The sequence below is a fragment of the Aedes albopictus genome, chromosome 1, assembly GCF_035046485.1.
Source record: "Aedes albopictus strain Foshan chromosome 1, AalbF5, whole genome shotgun sequence".
Taxonomy (NCBI): domain Eukaryota; kingdom Metazoa; phylum Arthropoda; class Insecta; order Diptera; family Culicidae; genus Aedes; species Aedes albopictus.
The window spans coordinates 142513467-142535246 of NC_085136.1; the positions used below are offsets into that span (position 1 = coordinate 142513467).

General features: G+C 41.2%; 1 protein-coding gene and 1 long non-coding RNA gene across 2 annotated transcripts in view; one reads left to right on the forward strand and one right to left on the reverse strand.

Moving 5' to 3' along the window:
• LOC134285199 (uncharacterized) overlaps window positions 1–15689 on the forward strand; it is a 203453-nt gene extending 187764 nt beyond the window's left edge. The window contains exon 2 of the long non-coding RNA XR_009996204.1: window positions 15454–15689. This is a non-coding gene — a long non-coding RNA (uncharacterized LOC134285199). The remainder of the gene's footprint in view (window positions 1–15453) is intronic.
• The window catches only part of LOC109422805 (E3 ubiquitin-protein ligase HECW2-like), a 123447-nt gene that overhangs the window by 83550 nt on the left and 18117 nt on the right, over window positions 1–21780 (reverse strand). The gene's annotated exons all lie outside the window — the stretch shown is intronic.

Sequence of the window (21780 nt, forward strand, 5' to 3'; positions counted from 1 at the left end):
CCAAGCAGATTTGCAGCATGCTGGTCACTGCCACTGCCGACTCAGCCATATCATGGCGAATATTCAGCAAGCTGATTCATCTGTATGTGATAGCTGTGAATCCGATTGTGGAACTTTCATGATATCATTTAATACATATGTAATAGCCTGGTACATGGTTTATATGGGAAAATACAAAAAATGGAAAAACTCGAGTTCCTGTATACTTTTTGAGTTCCACTTTGGTCCCATGTCAACTGTGCAAAATTTCAGATCGATCGGAAAAACTATATTTTAGCGCCCGCCATTCTTAGTTTTTCATACGATTTACTATGGGGAAATTTTACTCCTGCAATGAAAAATCGCTAGGAGTCACCCCTAGATCCCTAAAAATAAGTCGAATAATGTTTTTGTGTAGTAAACTTCACTAGGAATCAGACCTCTGAAGACAGCAAATCGATGCGACGTTCGTGGAAAAAGTTATTAGGCCTCACCCGATCGATAAAATAATGAGATTTTATTACATATTTATTGTTATTCCTTACATCAGGGGCGCTCAACGTACGGCCCGTGGGCCGGATGCGGTCCGCAACGACATTTTGTGCGGCCCGCGACACGTATGAAGAAAATTTTTTATTTTTTATTTTTTTTCCTTTTACCAGTGAAAAAATATTTCAACAAGAACTTTTGAATTAAATTTTAAAAAAATCAATTATAATTCTACGATTATTCAGAAATTTGATTTTTGTCGTAAAATTTCAGCAGATGTCGTAAAATACCAGAGCGGTACAACATAGAAATATTTCTAGGATTTATGATGCAGCAAAATCGAAAAAAAACATACTTTTTCCAATCGGTAATATGTAAATAAATAAATTGTCTTAGTCCTAGGGAGGATGCTTACGAAACATCTTATTTTACAAATCAAAGAATCAGAGAATGAAAGAATCGAAAAAATAAAAAAAATCGAAAAAAATATTGTAAAAAATCAAAAAGTTTGAGAATTAGAGAATCAGGAACAAAGAATCAGAGAATCAGATAATCAGAGACTCAGAGAATCAGAGAATCAGATAATCAGAGAATCAAAGAATCAAAGAATTATAGAATCAGATAATCAGAGTATCAGAGTATCAGAGTATCAGAGAATCAGAGAATCATATAATCTAAAAATCAAAAAATTAAAAATCATTGTTAAAAATCAAAAAGTCAGAAGATCAGAGAATCAGATAATCAGTGTTGAAACAAAAGTTTCATTCTCATTTTTAGAAATCTTTTTTTTTCGGGTTGAAGCCATCATCTTGACTAGCACATTTCAGAAAAATCAAATAAGTTTATTATCGTCGAATTTTAATTTTTGGCCCGTGGACTGATATGGAGTGTCACATGTGGCCCGCTGCCGTAAAAGGTTGGGCAGGCCTGGTTAAACAGCCATTCGGTGTTCAGTCAATAACTTTTTTCACATGCCTCAGATCGCTTTGCGGTCTTCGGAGGGTTGGTTCCTCGTGAAATTTCCAACAGAAATCATTCATCGATTTATTTTTAGGGGTTTAGGGGCAACCTGCGGCGAATTTTCTTTGAAAAAATGATTTTCTTCATACTAAACCATATGAAAACTAAAATGGCTGGCGCTAAAATATAGTTTCTGCGATCGATCTGAAATTTTGCACAGTTGATATGGAACCAAAATGGAACTCAAAAAGTGTACAGGAGTAAAATGTCTTTTTGTGTCCCACGTTAATTTGTAGCTGTCCAGTTTTTGCGAAACTGCGTTTCCGAGTACTCGGAAAACACTTACTAAGTGAAACTGACTTCAGAAACCTGAATCTTCAGAATGTTCTGTTGTTCTCGACCCTGTAGTAAAGAGCTATAGATTATCTTTACGCTTTATGCGTAGTGCCCTTATCAGGGCGCTGTTTAAACCCATTGTGGTACGCTCCTATTCCCTTGCCTGTCCTTTTTCTCTTCCCTTATATTTCATGTAAATGATGAATAGGCTCGTATTCATGGCGAAGGAAAAAAAAAATCCCAAATGGAGGAGAACGTGCCTCTGGAGCCGACCTACTGATACCTGATATTTGATATGTATAAACGTCGTCTTCCGGGCTGTCCCGCCACAAAAAACGCTGCGATCATTCAACAGGTTCCCTCATCAGAATCCTCAGGAACATTCTACACATGTTGGAGCAAATGATTATCTTTCCTTCCCTAAATCGTAGCAAGATATTTACAAGCGATACGTGGAAATTCGGTCCTTCTAGCAGCATTTCGTTAGATTTTACTTCGTCGATCTTCACCGCATCATCCCATACCATTCGAATTTTGTTGGTTTTTTTGTAAAGGGCGAACACGTTGAAATTGCCACACAGAAAATATTGTATAACTTTTGGTTGCGTTCGCCAAAATAGCTAATTTATTTTACCATGAATAGTATATTATGTGTAGCTAATACCATAAAATTTTCATTAAAATCGGTTGAGTATTGGCGGAGATATCGCTGAAACAAGGAAATTGCCACTTGAGAATCTCTTGCAAACAAACATTTTGGAAAATATCACTTTTTTGCCGTTTCAACGCTGGCGCCAAAAATACTGAACCGATTTCAATGAAAATATTTATGTACGTTAAGTATGTATGTAGAAGTAGTTTGTCAAAATTTCATTCAATTTGATCATACCGTTAAAAAGTTATAGCCATATATGTCGCACTATGTCACAATAAGCAGATGTGGTTTTTGGTATAGTGACATTCAAACTGCTCTTACTTTGAAAGTACTCAACAAAAATGGAAATTTTCACTGTAAACAGTTTAACACAACAATTTTACACTGTCAAAGTTTTATAAAAATCGGGACAGTGTTACCAGTTCTACAGTCAAAAAAGTGCACGCGGAACTAAAAATGGTCAAAAAGTACCTAAAATTTACCTTGAAGCGATTTGAGCTTTGGATATTTACTAGAAAAAGTACTGAACCGATTTCGAACAAATTTTTACCACTAAATTGATACTATGTTAAGAATATCCAGTGAAATTTTCAAACGTTTTGATGAGGTAACAAAAAAGTTATAGCCTAAGTAATTTTTTGAAATGGGTGCACAAATATTCTAAAATCTCATTTTATGATATCTACAATATATGCGCCAATACTTAACCGATTTCAATAAAAATTTTATGGTATTAGCTACACATAATATACTATTCATGGTCAAAAAATTAGCTATTTTGACGAACGCAATCAAAAGTTGTACAATATTTTCTGTGTGGCAATTTCATCGTGTTCGCCTTTTAATTATCAAAAAGCTGACAGATGATTTTTTGAAAAATCTGTCACTTTTTCCAAAAATACAAAATGTGGTGGAAAAATCTGTAACCCATACAAAAAATAACTCCTCTAGCTCAAAAATTTGGATTTCATATGAAACGTAATCTGCACTGTTGCTCATAAATCTGTAAAGTACATATAAATGGGTATATATGGCATCCCTGTTCGTTACTGCCTCTAGTGGGAGATACCATTGGCGAGACTGATCAACGTTCCGCATTTCGTCTGGTGACAGCTTGCAGACGTAAGGAACTGGGGGTTAGACGCCCACGTTAAGGGAGAGTTCAATTTTAACCACGAAACACTTCATGATACACATATTTTTGACACTAATATGTTTCCTCCCAAATGGAAGAAACTATCAACCAGCTTTATGTATTACTACTTAAATATTCTAATTTGAAAAAAGTTCGATTTTCAGCATTTCAGATTTAATGCGGGGTAACACGCGCCACTAGCCATAGCTGACGCCAAGATGCCAAATTATGCACATATACTTTCGTGCATGGTTCATTGTCAACTGTTATTGTTCGTGAATGGTATACAATCATTACATAATTATGGATCACATGTAATTGTGGATCAATTCCATTTAAATGACATATTACTACAAAATGACACACGGCTGTGTGAACTTATTCTTAGTAAAAATGTACTTTTGCATAGTTTTAACTTGTGTTCTACATAATTGATGCCAAAATTTTAATTTCAATAGCAATTTTAATGTGATTAACTAGAGGTGAGCATTTTGTTGCTATCTTCTCTTGTTTTCGACTGGTTAACATTCGTGCATGCTCTATACCAATGATCATTCCTGGCTTGGCATTGACGGTACTGGATACGGGAAGACCCTGAAGATGGGGGACGCTTTTTTTTATTCTTAATCACTTAACCTAATTTACAGCTCTATTGTCCACTAGGACACTACGTGAGCGATTCCAATTGACAGCTGTACCTACAAGTATTGTACAGAGCCTAGATGTATTCTATTATACTTTATCGAACTGGTTGCCTTTCTGCTGCTTTCACTTTTCTACTCTACATGGTAGAATGATGAGCACAAGGATGATAGGTGGCCTATTGTTCCTTTCCAGTCCGATTGGGGGTCCATTATGAGTAGCAGTTCGCCGATGTCCAGGTATCCGGGTCCGTTTGAGCCATGGGGCTCAGAAGAGGGTCAGTGTCAGCCGCTCTCGGTGAAGAGCAACTGACGAAAAATTGCAAGTGCCTGGGCTGGGAATCAAACCCATGACCATCCGCATATGAAGCGAACGTGTGACCAACTACGCCACGGGCCCCGGCTATGGGGGGGACGCTTTCGCTAATTCTGCGTAATTCAACGTTTGCGTAGGAATTCCATAGCCTAATACGACATCGCTCCGCTCCGCCGCACTCTTTCTTTGATAGGCAAGGCCACTTCCGATGATGTATCATACACAATCGATTGAGGTTTTTCTTAACCTTGCTATCATAAAGGTGGTGGTGGAGTTCGTCTACCTCGGTCACTTGCTGACGGCTGACAACAACGAGAGCTGTTATACAGGTACGAAGACGCATTATCAGCGGAAGCCTTGCCTATTACGGGCTCCAGATTTATCTCGTTCAGCACATATTCATCCCCACACCAAATGTTCTCGAGACGGACAGAAAGCGACGCGTGCTTAAGACAGCGGTGTGCAAGAGAACTGAGTGTAGCGACGAAGAATGAACCACGAGCTTGCTGCACTCTACGGTGAACCAAGCATCCAGAAGGTGGCCAAAGCCGGAAGGATACGCTGGGCAGGGCATGTTGCAAGAATTGCGGATAACATCCATGCAATGTTGGTGTTTGATACTGACCCGGTTAGCGCAAGAAGGCGCAGAGAGCACGATGGGCGAACCAGTTGCAGCGTGACTTGGCGAGTTTTGGATATCAATTTTATTGCTACCTACACCTATAGAACTCATCAAAAAGACCTGCTAGGTGAACTAACTAGCTAAACGGCGCCACCACATCGAGAGGCAGATAATAAACTCATCGCATAGCTTGTCAGCAACACTCGTTATGCATCAGTTTACGCGCATCGTAACGCTCGCTCGTCGTGCATACTAGCGACAAACCATAGCGAAGTCGGCGATGGCAGGGCGTCGCATCGTGTTGTGGTATGATATCATTCCAAACCAGCTGCAATGATGCATGCTTCCTCTCTCCGGGCGGCGCGGCGTCGCGTCGGCATTATGAATAGGATCGTCGCGTTTGGTTTGCAATGGGCACGAGTACAAGAGATCCATTTCCGTATACACACAACAAAAGTGAGAGGGCACGGCTTAGCAAATTGAGTTCATATGCGCAACGAAAAAAAAACAGAATCGATTTCGGGATGGTGAACTGAAGTGCTGACGATGACGTCAGGTTTGTTTTCGAAGCTGAATGCATTGCAGATGCGGTGGGGTCGCTAATAATTGGTTAGTGAAAAGTAATGACGTTCTCAAATGTGAATCATTCTTATATAGGGTCTGGGACCACTTAGGCAGTAGGACCTATTTTTGGCACTTGCTGCGACAACTCAGTCAATTTCAAACCGATTGACTTGATACTGTATGTATCTGATCATTAGCATTAGCATTAGCATTAGCATTAGCATTAAGCAAGTCGCACAAATTCGTAGGTGGTACAACCCTGAATCGCTGTTATGAGGGTTGCATCCTTCCTGTCCGTTACCAAAGCACAAAGATTTGGGACTAATCTCTGACTCTTAGACAAGATTGACGCAATCCTCCAACGGTCAAGTGCTGTCCTGGCCACGCCCTTGCGACAGCTGAGGGATGGGAAAGGAAGATTAGTTGGACACCTATGAAAGTACATAGAGACCTCTACATTCTTTCAGGCCTAGGCGTCACAGGAATTTGGGTGTTAGTGGAAGGGTGAAGTTCAAAGAAAACGTTTGGTCAACGTTCAGGTGCACAACATATTTTGGTTGATGTCTGGTTCCTTTTCCGAATTTGATCCTTATTGGGTGTTTGATTTTAAATCTGAAATAGAAAAGGAAAATTATAGATTTATCTACTCTGCATCCTTTTATATGAAATGGTAGATTTACCTGAAACCTCCTGAAATAAAGCGTTTATGAGTAGTAAACAATGAAACAAAACGCAACAATAGACAAAATTATATCAAATATTGAGCCTGCTATGATCAAATATTTCTTTCTGGAAACAGCCAGATCAAAGTTTAAGTTTGAATACTATGATAGCCATAAATTGCATAAACATTCTGAAGGTTTGAAATTAATAGATAAATAACTTACACACAATACGCGACGCGATTGGAAGGAACTTGAGTGCAAGACTATTTGTATGATAACGGGCATAGGATCTGGAACCATCTGGGCAAGGGGACCCACCTCGGGCACCCGCCGCTACAGTCCAGTAAGTTTCAGATCAATCGACCTGATTCCTGGAGTACGGTGAGATACTCACAGCACAAACAGACGTAACACTTCGCACATTTTTCGAATCAAATCATAGTCTCGGAAACATGTTCGCCCAATGCTAAAAGGACTGAGTTTGGCCGACCATCAACTAGGTGGCGGTAGTGGGCAAACGTCAAACTCGAGCAAAAACGATGCGAGCGCCACGGGTGGTGAGTTGGCCAACTATCAAATTTTCAAATAGACCGTTAAATCGGTGTACGATGCAAAATATCAGAGTGTTACGTCTGTTTGTCTGTGCTCACAGTATCTAGCCATGTGAAAAATGTATATCAATTGGTCTGAAACTGACCGAGCTTCACCAGCAAGCGCCCAAAAATGGGCCCTCCCGCCCAAACGGTCGCAGAACCTATGTGTTTGAGTTTTTAACTTTTGTTTGCATTTTGTGTACACATGTTTAAAAAAATAGTTTGTATAACTAAGCTATTAATTGAATGCTATTTACTTTTTTGCATTGTGGTAGTTCCGGACTGCATCTGTGTATGAATTGATAATTGTTGAAATATAATCATGTTTGGTTTTGGTACAATCAAAGTTTAAATCAAATGGTAGAAGCATCCACCCATCCTAGGTTTTACCTCTATTACAGTTCCTTAATTCTAGATTGAGTTTAAATAAGGGCGAAAGTAACATGAGAGAGTTCTCTTCATCGACTCTCTCTTCTTCAAATTAAAGTGACAAGATGCAAGTATTGTTGAACTTTTTGGTCATAAATCGCTAGGTTGCGATGCAATCTAGCGTCTAAGTGTAAAAAAGTTCGATTATATTTGCATCTTGTCACTTTAATTTGCAGAAGAGAGAGTCGATGAAGAGAACTCTCTCATGTTACTTTCGCCCTCATTTAAACTCAATCTAGAATTAAATCTAACAAAAAGAAGAAAAAAAGGTTTGAGTTGGCAACACTTTTTTTTTCTCCCTTTACTACTAAACTTAACGGCGGTTGCTATAGTTACCGTTATGCCAGAAAAATCAAGGCTAGCTAGGTCTGTATTCAAAAGCAATTTTACCCTTACTCACACATGCAAATGCAAGAATGTTACCATGCACGAGTTGAGCAGTCATTTGTTCTACCATGCATGTTTTCGTTGTCAATGAGAAAGAGAGTGCGCAAGTTGAGCAGCCTAAAGCAGCTCTCCCTCAGCCCTCTGCCCACCCACCGAACGAACCCGTGCAACAGACGCAACAACTCCCGACCGAAAACTGATTCCTCTCACCCCACTCAAGCGCGTGTGCGTGCAAAACACCGAAGCTAAACACCCAACACAGATTCTGGTTCTCGGACACCACCCCCCCCCCCCCCCCCCCTCGACAACCATTGGCGACTACGAAGGTTGATGAGCCGGGAAACACTCTTTCTTCCTACGCGGTTTCTTATGGGAGTATGAGTGGAAAAAAAAGCAAAAAATCTTCCCTCCTTCACTTTCCCACAGAAAACCGCAAACAAAATCATCACCTTCGTAGTCCCCAATTACGACGACAATATATTTCACCGAGGCGGCGTAGACCAGACCAAAACCGCCATTCACCAATCCCCTCTCCCTCACCCACCAACTAAATACAACGAACTTTCTAGCGTCACCAATCGCGTCGCACCCAATCAGTGGGTGAGCAAAAGAGGCCACTAGCAGTGTGCACGTCCGATCCGCGCCACCTCAGCCAAATGTATTTTCATTCACTCCGAGTCAGGTTTCTCACGTGAGAATTAAACGGAAAACTCGGTGTACACAAAAATTCCGGCGCAAATCCGTATGTCACCGGGTCAGTACGTTAATTTTGTGTTGATCCAGAGGTAATACACAAACATGCGCGAAAAATCCCCCGTCTTCCAGATCGCCCCATGAAAGTTATTCAAGCGCTGCGTTGCTTCGTTTAAGGGTGCACGACTTTTCGCTCACGCACTTTCCTCTCAAATCAGTTGAAGTGGCTATGAAAACAGCTGCCTTCGGCCGTCAGGGCTGCCAGAATTGCGTCGGCGAGCCCAGAGAGATCATGAGAAAGTTCTTCACACACCAATTTAACGAAGATTGGAAATTTCTCACCCGAATAGCGTTTCCTTGTTGGTGATCTCCATCAGCTGATGCATCAGCCGCCGGTGTCGGATGCCTGTTTCCCGTATTCACCACACACACTCTTTCACTACCATGCGTTTCTGAATAATTTTTGTTGTTGTATATCATTTTCACGTCATCATTGCCACAGAGCCACGGAGCATGGGTAGGAATGCCACACCAACACACATTCGATTCTCTCTTACGTTTGACGTACACTTATGCAATACACCCACTGCTAGCACCGTATTTGTGGAGAAAAAAAAAGGCCTGTGGTCGGCCATTATGGCATGGGGCCAAGTACGGAATCTGATTAAATTCATTCAATTGCAGCTACTATAATTTAACACTCGACCGATTTTTATCATTATCCGAGAGATATGACCGTAGTCTATCTTTCTAAACACATTTCGAGATTAACGCGTCCATATTCACTCTAAAAAGCTACTGTATGTATCTGATCATGTTTCAAAAATCAAGTCAATCGCTTCAATTGACTGAGTTATAGCAGCAAGCACCCAAAATAGGTCCTACTGCTTAAATGGTCCCAGACCCTATGTAGACACCGGGGTTTGAAACTTGTTTTTCATGGAGGGTTTATAATTTTAAAGTATGAACGCAGGGTACACGCGCCAAATGATCGTTAAGTTGATATCTGTTAATCACAGTATGATGCTATCTACAGCTCAGGTGCTGAGATCAGCCCAAAACGATGCCGTCATATTGGTGACTAATTGACTGGAAGTCTTTTGCGCTTCATGAATGATCGTGAGAAACAGTGAGAAAGTGGAGTCATCATATATGAGAGTCTTGAGGCATTTGATAAGTACTTCACCATCGTTTGAACCAAATAGGGTAATTCATGTATTTTGGACAGGCTGAGGACAACGTTGAAAAAATCGTCCCCTAGTTTTCTTAGAAAGCAATTGATTTTTTTGCGAAGTTACCAATAGGCTTATAATATGATTGTGCTTTGCGTTCCTGATGACAAAAACCTTAACGAAAGCATTTTAAGCTGAGAAAATCGCAATTTCCGATCGCCTGTAAGAATTGCATTTTGGACACCGAATATACACAGTAAAACCGCTCAGCACTAAAATGTGTAAGCCCTACTCATAAGTGCATAATTTCCAGACCACACAAAAATGCGTTACAGTTACACATTCCCAAAAACAGCTCGTACACTCGTCTAGATGCGAAATGTCGATATTTTTCTTGCTTTCCAAGGTCACTAGTAAACCTAGCTAGATTGCTGTACAAAAATTTTTGCGAATTTAACGATTTTGCGGACACAGGAGATGATTTTGTGAATGTGCAATGGTTACACATTTTTGGTGTAGTCTGGAAATTATGCACTTTTGTGCTGAGCGGCGTTAGCGTGTATGTTTTGGACACCCTCAGGTATATATAATTTGGACAGGGCAATTATCTCAATGTTTAGCCATGAATACTGCTAAATCATGGAAGTAGCATAAATTAACAAATATTTTCTTACAAATAATCAAATTTCTCCGCTTAACAGGCATCTATTTTGATAACTATTTCAGGTTTTGTTAAAATCGAGGAAATATCGCCAGACCCACAGAATACGCCTCCAAGTATGCAATCGCAGTGCATCCCCATGTAGTTCGTCAGATGACCAAAATATATTTACAGTAGAAAACTTGTAATGTAGGGTACTGGTTCCCTTATTAAGCATGTGGCTCCCATTTTCATCCTACGAAAAACAAAGGATTGAAGCGTTGTTTATTTTGTTTCTTATTTTTGTATTTTTTGTTAGGAGTGAGCACGCATAAAAACAAAAAGAACGAAATTAATCGGTGCCGTAATCACTAGTTTTCGAATAGGATGAATATGGGAGCGTGAGATTACTGATGGAACACATACCCTATTTTGGACACCACCAGCGTTCTAGATGAATGTTAAGAGATTGGATGCCTAATGCTTCTTTATTGAACATGTTTCAATGCAATAAGGCTTTTAAATTTTTTACAATTATTATTTCAACGATTTTGAGGTGAATATTGTATGTGACTGTGAAGTGTATGTCGTCATGCATACCTGTGCATTTGAGGGGTTTTAGTGAAATAATTTACATTTTAGATAATTTTGAAGTAAATTCTTAACTGTTAAGCGTCTTTTCAACGTAAGTCATCAGAATAGGGTCTATTTGATCCAAAAATCGATATTGAGAAGTATCTACTTTTATTAGCTCTCCGGAACAAGGCATACATCGCCGTGCATGTCCAAATTATATACATGTCCAAATTATATTTTTTACCCTAAAGCTTTCTCCACTACATACCTTTTTTCGTTTTTTTTTATCACAGGATTAGCTAGCTGAATTATCACAGGAGATCTAGCTGAATTATGTAAAACACAGGTATTCTTCGATATAACGTACCCTCGATATAGCGTACCCTCGATATAGCGAATTCGATATAACCTACATTTTGCTTCGATATAACGTACAACATTGAAAAATTTTATTTTTCCCACGAATAACCCTTAGATTAACTACGAAATTACTCAAATCAATGTTTTGTTGCAGAATTAGCTTTGTTACCCAGAATTAGCGCAATTTGGGGAAAAATTTAGTGTACGTTATATCGAAGCAAAATGTACGTTATATCGAAGCACAAAAAACGAAATGACTTTTTCGTCAAAACTCAAGTTTTTCATTATTGGTTTCGTGAATTTCACCGAAATCATTGTTTAGGATAAATTTCACGTCGAATACATCAATACTAGCATAAAAAATATTATATTTTTCTCTGCTTCGATATAACGTACACTTCGATATAACGTACAAAGAGAAAACGTTTTTGTACGTTATATCGAAGAGTACCTGTAACAACAAATAGTGGAGCGGACCTGGTGTGATGGTTAGAACACTTGACTATCATGCCGAGGACCTAGGATCGAATCCCACTCCCGAAAAACTCGCAAAATGTGAGTTTTTCCTTCGGAAGGGAAGTAAAGTGTGGGTCCCGAGATGAATAGGTATAGGGCTAAAAATCTCGTTGATACAGATAAAAAAAACAACAAATAGGGTCTGGAACTATTTGGGCAGGGAGACTCACCTACCTTGGACAGTCAATTTCAAAATAGATGTGGATACTGTCTTCACACGCACTGTATGTAACTTAACACAAGATAAGGGACACACGGAGCCTGCACCAGTGGATACGGAGAAGAAACAATTTTCACGAAAAGTTTCGTCGCCCGGTGCGGAAATCGAACCCTCACCCCATTGCATGGGGCGATTAGAAGCTTGGTAACCCTAACCGCATGGATGCGAGGCTCGACGAAATCACCTACCCACTACCTGGTTCACTGCTGAACATTTGTTCCGCCATTCCTTCTTCCAAAATTTGGACTGAAGTTCGCCATATTTTAAGCGTTCCAAAATGTTCATTTCTATGACAACTAACTCAACTCGTGATTCATGTGACATTCAAAGTAACACTTTTTAGTCAAATCTATATATATATAAGTCAATGTATGTATGTTTGTATGTTAATTTGTATGTTTGTATGTATGTATGTATGCATGTTCCAGCATAACTCTGGAATGCCTCAACCAGTTCCAACCAAATTTGGTATACACATTTGTTAGGTTAAGGAGGTGTGGGCTTCGTGGCCGTGCGGCTAGAGGCGTCAGTCATCTAGACGTTTCGTAAGCCTCGGAGTGTGGGTTCGATTCCCGCTCCAGTCGGGGAAAACTTTTCGTCAAACGGAAAATTCTCCACTGGGCCACTGGGTGTTATGTGTGTTGTCCGTTGTCATATGTTAGTGCTTGTTCAGTCTGTACAACCTCTGGTTGAAGACGGTGTAGTGTCTTTTTTTTTTTTATAAGGGTATTGGAATTCAAGATGGCGGCTTGGGTTCCAAGATGGCGGCCAAAACGTCAGAATGCATGCTATTTAACGGTAAATCTGTTACGAATACTATGAAATATGGGTATCTATCGATCGGGCTTGATTAGTAGAAGTCAAAAATCAATATTCGACGCCATTTTGAAATCCAATATCGCGGACTATGAATCCAAGATGGCGGCCATGGAATGGTGGTTTAAGCTATGATACCATGTAATATGGATATCGAACGATCGGGCTGGATGCGTAGAAGTTAAAAATCGACATTTGGCGCCATTTTGAAATACAAGATGGCGGACTATAATTCCAAGAGAACGGACCATAATCCAAGATGGCGGCCATGAAATGGTAGTTTGAGCTATGATTCCATGCAATATGGGTATCTATCGATCGGGCTTAATGAGTAGAAGTCAAAAATAGATATTTGACGCCATTTTGGAATCCAAGATGGCGAACCATAATCCAAGATGGCGGCCATGGAATGGTGGTTTAGACTATGATTCCATGCAATATGGGTATCTATCGATCGGGCAGGAGAAGAAGTCAAAAATCGATTATATTTTAAAATCCAAGATGGCGGACTATAATCCAAGATGGCGGCTATGGAATGGAGGTTTGAGCTATGATACCATGCAGTATGGGTATCTATCAATCGGGCTTGACGAGTAGAAGTCAAAAATAGATATATGACGCTTTTTTGGAATCCAAGATGGCGGATCATTATCCAAGATGGCGGCCATGGAATGCTGGTTTGAGCTACGAAACCATGCAATATGAGTATCTATCAATCGGGCTTGACGAGTAGAAGTCAAAAATAGATATTTGACGCCATTTTTGAATCCAAGATGGCGGATCATAATCCAAGATGGAGGCCATGGAGTGCTGGTTTGCGCTATGATACCATGCAATATGGGTATCTATCGATCGGGCTTGATGAGTAGAAGTCAAAAATAGATATTTAATACCATTTTAGAATTCAAGATGGCGGACTATAATCCAAGATGGCGGCCATGGAATGGAGGTTTGAGCTATGATACCATGCAATATGAGTATCTATCAATCGGGCTTGACGAGTTGAAATCAAAAATAGATATTTGACGCCATTTTGGAATCCAAGATGGCGGACCATAATTCAAGATGGCGGCCATGAAATGGTGGTTTGAACTATGATACCATGCAATATGGGTATCTATCGATCGGGCTTGATGAGTAGAAGTCAAAAATAGATATTTGATGCCATTTTGGAATCCAATATGGCGGACTATAATCCAAGATGGCGGCCATGGAATGGAGGTTTGAGCTATGATACCATGCAATATGAGTATCTATCAATCGGGCTTGACGAGTTGAAATCAAAAATAGATATTTGACGCCATTTTGGAATCCAAGATGGCGGACCATAATTCAAGATGGCGGCCATGAAATGGTGGTTTGAACTATGATACCATGCAATATGGGTATCTATCGATCGGGCTTGATGAGTAGAAGTCAAAAATAGATATTTGATGCCATTTTGGAATCCAATATGGCGGACTATAATCCAAGATGGCGGCCATGGAATGGTGGTTTGAGCTATGAAACCATGCAATATGGGTATCTATCGATCGGGCTTGATGAGTAGAAATCAAAAATCGATATATGACGCTATTCTGAAATTCAAGATGGCGGACTATAAATTCAAGATGGCGAACCTTAATTCAAGATGGCTGCCATGAGCTATGATACCATTCAATATGGATATCAATCGATTGGGATGGATGCGTAGAAGTAAAAAATCGATATATGATGCCATTTTGAAATTCATGATGGCGGACTATAAATCCAAGATGGCGACCATGAGCTGATACCATGCAATATGGGTCGATCGGGCTTGATGAGTAGCAATCAAAAATAGATATTTGACGCCATTTTGAAACCCAAGATGGCGAACCATTATCCAAGATGGCGGCCATGGAATGGTGGTTTGAACTATGATATCATGCAATATGAGTATCTATTGATCAGGTTTGATGAGAAGATGTTAAAAATAGATATTTTACGCCAATTTAAAATCCTAGATGGCGGACCACAATTTAATATGGCGGCCATGAAATGATGGTTTGTGCTATGATACCATGTAATGTAGGTATCAATCGATCGGGCTTGGTGAATGTAAGCCTAAAATCGATATCGAACGCGATTTTGAAGATCAAGATAGCGAACCGTAAAATATTCGTATACCATAAAATATTTTACTACTTCTGGTCAAATTTTTGCGTCGCAACTGTATGGAGGACTGAGGAACATCGGCGGCAGAAAGCCGCCGATGTTCCGAAAGTCCGATGCGCTGTGTTTGCGTCAATTCACTGCTAGGCGAGCAGCACATCCAAGCATTTGCCCGGTAGAATGCGAACAGAGGTGTTATCCCTTTTTAAAGTCCAACGAGCGTAAGTGAGTCGGACAGCATACGTTTACACGTTGTAACGCAAACATATTTCTACTGATTTAGATTTAAAACCACGGCTCCGCAATTCGATAGGTCATAGAGCACGCAACGAAAACTTATTTGAAACGTCCATGTTTTGTTTTCGTAACATTTATCTATGGAACCTGAGATCTACATTAACCTTTAGCACTTTCTCAAAGTGCCGTTGAAAAATGGTGAAAGCACATGTGTTACCGGAGCGGGGACGATTTCGGACTGTCCTATAGCAAACTCGTTTGTGTTGGGGTTTGAGTAAGCTTCAAGCTAAAATATATTAGCATTTAGTTAGGGTTTAAGCTAGATTTAGGTTTGTAGACTTACAATTTTAGTCCTCACGTGTACATATGTTCCCCGTCGTACGATAACAATTAGATGTAGGTTGATAATAGCTATAAGTGTATTTTAAGTTTTTATATATGTTAAGTTCAAATTCAATTCTTTTACTTACATTAGTGTATACAGTTTAAGTTTTAATCGAATTCAACCAATATTAGAATTTAAGAGAAAAAGATAAATTTTAACGTGTTTGTCCACTTGTTCTGTCTTCAGTTTGTTCTAAGTGTTTGACGTTTTCCCTTATCCCCAATCATTTCGTTGTAGTTGTCTGTCACGGGATCTGTCACTCGGCCAATATCGATCCCTGCTGGAAAGCGATGTTCCCGTGTTGCCAATAACATGTTTTAGCTTTAATTTATTTTGACAGAGCAAAACATGAGGAATCATCATTTACATTGAAATATATGAAACTAATAAACCTAGTAAATGCCATATGACAAAGATGAGAAACAAAAATAAAATTCAAGTTATGGAATAGGACTTGACTTACCTCTCTTCAGCTTAGTGTTTTTCTTTTAAAGATAGCTACTGTTTTTATTTGAATGGCTTCTTTGTTTTTCTTTCCATAAATTTGTAGATTGTGTGGAAAACACAATGGCACTCAATGCCGTAGAAACGTATAAGTAGATTTAATGTTTAGTATACTAAGTATGCTTCGGAATTCTGAATTTTTGACAGTACATATTTTCATATGGCTTTTATGTCACCTGGAATCTCTTTATTTTCAGCATGATCTTGCGGAACACCGGCATGTTTACCCATTCAGCTATACTACCGTGAATCGCATATCTGTCCCATTTGCATAGGAAATCCAGCAAAGATGTGACTGATATGCAGTATATGGGACTTCGCATTTGCTCCAGACTTCCTCAATAAATAAACCCGAGCAAAGCCGGGCAATTCAGCTAGTAGACTATAAAACCGTCATAAAACCAAAATAAAAGATGTTAGGTTTTAAAACGGTCCTAAAAACCTCTGCTAGACGAATTGGCTATCAAAATTTTGCTTGAGATCATTTTCACGTCCCCAAACGAGAATTATTATTATTAGACAAGGCATCCTAAAGTTTGGTTTTGCCAGCTAAACTTTTACAATGAAATTGGTGACTTATCAAAAGCAGTGTTTTGATGGCTTAGAAATCATTTTCAAGCGTTTTTCGTGGTTTGAATCTTAAACCATTGTAAATACAAAGTGTCAGCAGCACGTTCATGTTTACATTAGTTCAGATGAATTTCTCGAAAATTGACTCAGCTTTTCTTGAAGCTAACAATCGCTTCTCAAATTCCACAGCTCCTTTCGATACAAAGCATGCACATTTTATTCTCAGCACGTCACCAAACGGAAGAGTTACGAGTCGGCAATTCTAATTAAAAGAAAATTTAATTACCACTTCGTGTCAAACGTCGTCGTTCGTTGCCACATGCCGAGTGCGGCTGGTTTCCAAACGCACGCACAATTTCCCAACAAAAAGCCATGAATGAAATCCTTTCTCTGCGCTGGCTGCTGTCGCTGTCAAACGGCATAAATCGGAGAAAACAATCCCAACAAGGCTGGCAGGGCACGCTTCAACTCAAGCAGCCAGTCAGTGATGCAGAGAAGAGTGAGCAGAAAAAAGGACCTGACCACCGCTAATAAAACAAGAGATTTACAAGTTCTTGTGCGACGATCTGACGACGGACGTTGGAACACAGACGAGCGGACTTCGGATCATTTTCGTCAACAAATGTGGGAATAACTTTCACTGCGGTTGTTTGGAATCGAACCAAGAATTTGTCTGGCGATGGGCACTCGCGTTGACCACACGTCTGTCAGTGCTGAATCAAAATTAGTTTCATATAATGGAAACTAAATGACATTGACCCTTTTCAAACGGTAGTCTAGATTATTTTTGTTATCGCAAAAATGTCTAAATGTTCAATTTCTCATGAAAAAAAAATCAATAATAATTAAGCAATTTCAAAATGTTTTTGTTTAAAAAAATGGATATTCCAAATACGCTTTTAGGGAAAAAAAAGTAGTACCTAAGAATGTTCAACCATATAAATCATAAAAATCAAAAACCAAAATTCACATGGAACTCTATTATTTTCCCATACTAACGGCAAGCGTCACCGACGACACCGCCACCTGTTAAGCTAAGGTGGTAACTTTGTTTAAAAGTGTAAGAGTATATTTGCGCGAGTATGAATATTTACACAAAGTTCCACCTTCATACGTGGTGGCGCTGCTAACAGTGACTCCAGATTTTAAGCAGTGCTGCAAGTCTTCTTGATAAAATGGTCTTCGCCTAAAGATAATTTGATGTGAGGTGCAAGTCAGTGTTACGTCTTGATATCACTGGTTTGTGAATTCTTTGATTTTCACTCTTGCTTGTTACAGAAGAGGCTCAATATATAGCACTTTTCTTCAAGTCGCACTGGAACGGACGATGACGGTGCCAATATTGCCCGTGCATTCAAAACCGAGAGCATCGGGTCGTTTTCTCTTCTAGCAGTGAACTATAACACTATCAGATCAGGACCATTGTGGCACGTAGCAGCAACCGCAACTTAGTCAGTTCAGTAGTATAAACAAACAATCAGACGCTTGTTTGGTTTTCGATTGTGGTTCGACTCTGATTTCTCCGCTGCATCTTGTAAAGTTAATTGAATCACTAAGTGGGAAGATTAGGAGCTCAAGTGTGAAAGGAGATCATAGAAATTATGAAACGATTGCAAGAATCAGTGACAAGCTAGCATTATGACATCTTCGAGCGGTGCTGCACTACTTCGGTCAGAGCTACTGAGCGTAACGTCCTTCGCGCGGTGTCGGAGTTCAAGCGTTCAATGGCTTGACTCGGCAGCCAGCGTTTGGAATAGTTATGTTTGCTATTTTTCGCTTCCTTTCTGTCTAATTTCAAACCCATCGTAAAAATAAACGTTCCACGACAGTATACCAGTAGCAACCTTACCATCCTGTTTACCAAAACATCCGCATGTGGATCTCGCTGATGATGTGGTTGTGGTTGTGGTTGAGGTTGTGGCTACGACGGCCATACCCGTCCTTTATCCGACCGATCGATTAAGTAGCAGAGAGCCATCCAATTGCATTGCAAATACAGAGCACCGCGCACCGGAAGACAATCTCTTAATGTTCCATACGGTTGCGCACGACCGATAGACCGATTCAGTGTCTTTCGTATGCAGGATGGGCTGATAAATTGATTCTATAATCAAGTTCTTGTTCATTTGGGATTTGTATTTTGTAGAGTGGTTCAAAGCGTCTCCTAAATCAGATTTCATTTCCAATGTCACGAGTCCAAGAAACTAGAGAATGATGTATTTCAATATCCATCGTTTGTCAGATGAAGGGATAACTGCACAGTTCCATCAGAAGCTAGACGATAGCTTTTTCCATAAGATAATAGGACTGCTCAACGACGCCCAACGTAATGGCTGGGTCGGCAGGGTATGCTAACGAGCTGCAAACGAGAAAAATGCTTTCAAGGGTCGAGTGCTAGTGGACGGTTCCCCACTCAACTGGGCGTGGTAAAGGATGGCAATAGCAGAAGAGAAATGAATTCATCGAAGCAAGAAACGGTTGCTCGAAAAGAGTGTAATTTCTGAAGCGACGAAGGCATGAATCGCAACAATATGCGGAAATTTTTCGCAGCTCTCGGTGGTTCATGGCACAAGACTGCGCCAGTCCTTTCCATGTACAATGACCGGTAAGGAATATTGCTGACAGACAAAACAATCAGGAGGAGGAAGAAGCACTTGGAAGAATTATAGCATGATATCAATGAAAGTGTATTCATCATGAATAGGACAAACACAGCTGTTGACTGGAACTATCAACATAGAATGAGGTCAGCAAGGCCCCAAGTAAGCTGGAAAGTGGGCTTAGGCTACTAGGAAGGATAACGTCACGGTCAAACTTTTTAAGCGAGAAAGTAAGCAGTTGAATCAACCAATTAATACCATTACAGGGGGGGGGCTGCGAAACGGTGAGTCGATAAGGAGAGCGTCCAATATAGCTCTGGTCCTCACAAGTTCCTACCTCATGCTTCCACGGGTCAAGCGATGACAAAGACCGTCAGCTAAGATTTGTGTGCTTAGCTGGTAGTGCAGCCTGGGCACTGTTGTCCTTCTGACTTCAGCTAGATTGAGGAGGTACGATCCGAGCATCTGTTCACCAAGCAGGTGCGGCTCAAACAGCGTCTGTTCTGGCATCCAGCGGCTGAGCAAGAAACGCTGCACCACGCCCAGCTAGATCCAAGGTGGTAGCCCCATCAGCGTGGTCGTCCCAGTGTTGGTTGGGACGTTAAACAGAACTGGCACGATGGCCCTCCGGCGAGACAGGAGTGTTGGCGTAGGCCCAATAGGCCACCCGTAAAAATCCCCATTGCGAATAACATAGGAGAAAATACGACTCGATACAATCGGCAAAGACCCACGCGACGAAATAAGGACTACGATTGGAAACTTGGAACATGGAATTGCAAGTCACTAGGTTTCGCAGGATGTGACAGGATAATCTACGACGAACTACATCCCCGCAACTTCGACATCGTGGCGTTGCAGGAGCTTTGTTGGACTGGACAGGAAGTGTGGAAAAGCGGGCATCGAGCGGCTACCTTCTACCAAAGCTGTGGCACCACCAATGAACTGGTAACAGGATTTATAGTGTTGGGCAAGATGCGACAACGTGTGATCGGGTGACATCCGATCAACGCAAGGATGTGCATGTTGAGATTAAAGGACCGTTTCTTCAACTACAGCATCATCAACGTCCACTGCCCATACGAAGGGAGACCTGATGACGAGAAATAAGCGTTCTACGCGCAGCAAGAGCAAACATACGATGGTTGCTCGCCGCGTGACGTGAAAATCCTTGTCGGCGACATGAACGCGCAGGTAGGAAGTACGAAAGGTCGAAATGTACAGACTGGTAATCGGGCAAAACAGCCTGCACGCCGTATCGAATGATAGCGGCCAGCGATGTGTAAACTTAGCAGCCTCCCGTGGTATGGTAGTCCGAAGCACCTTCTTTCCCCGCAAAGATATCCACAAAGCCACCTGGAGATCACCCGACCACCAAACAGAAAACCAAATCGACCACGTTCTAATCGACGGTAAATTCTTCTCGGATATAATCAATGTCCGCACATACCGCGGTGCGAGTATAGATTCGGATCGCTACTTAGTCGCTGTATGCATGCGCTCAAAACTTTCGACAGTTATCACCACGCGTCGAAGTCGAACGCCGCGGCTCAACATCGAGCAGCTGCGTAACGTAGAAGTGGCTCAAGACTACGCGCAGTAATTAGCAGTGGCCCTACCAACGGAAGAGCAGCTTGGCGCAGCTACACTTCAAGATGGCTGGAGGGACATCCGATCCGCTATAGGTAGTACCTCGGCTACAGCACTGGGCTTCGCGACTCCGAATCACAGAAACGACTGGTACGACGGCGAATGTGAACAGTTGAAAAACGAGAAGAAAGCAGCATGGGCGCAGAACAGGCAGAACTCAGTCTTCCGGATGAAGAAGCGCCAGCAGGAGGAACGAGATCGCGAAACGATGGTAGAGCTGTACCGCGCTAAGGACACACGAAAGATTTACGAGAAGCTGAACCGCTCGCGCAGAGACTTTGTGTCACAAGCCTACATGTGCCGAGATAATCACGGGAATATTCTCACGAGCGAGCGTGAGGTGGTCGAGAGGTGGCGGCAGCATTACGATGAGCATCTCAATGGCGATGATGCAAGCACCGAAGGTGGCGTGGTAACGGATCTAGGAGTATGTGCGCAGGACGAAAGATTTCCAGCCCCTGACCTCCAAGAGATTGAGGAGGAGGTTGGCCGGTTGAAAAACAACAAAGCCGCTGGAGCAGATCAACTACCAAGCGAGCTTCTAAAATACGGTGGAGAAGCACTGGTGAGAGCACTACACTGGGTCATTACCAAGATTTGGGAGGAGGAAGTATTACCGGAGGAATGGATGGAAGGTATCGTGTGTCCCATCTACAAAAAGGGCGACAAGTTGGATTGCGGAAACTACCGCGCGATCACACTACTGAGCGCTGCCTACAAGATACTCTCCCAAATTTTATGCCGCCGTCTATCACCGATTGCAAGAGAGTTCGTGGGGCAATATCAGGCTGGATTCATGGGTGAACGCGCTACAACGGACCAGATGTTCGCCATCCGCCAGGTGTTGCAGAAATGCCGCGAATACAACGTGCCCACACTTCACTTGTTCATCGATATCAAATCGGCGTAGTAAACAACTGATCGAGAACAGTTATGG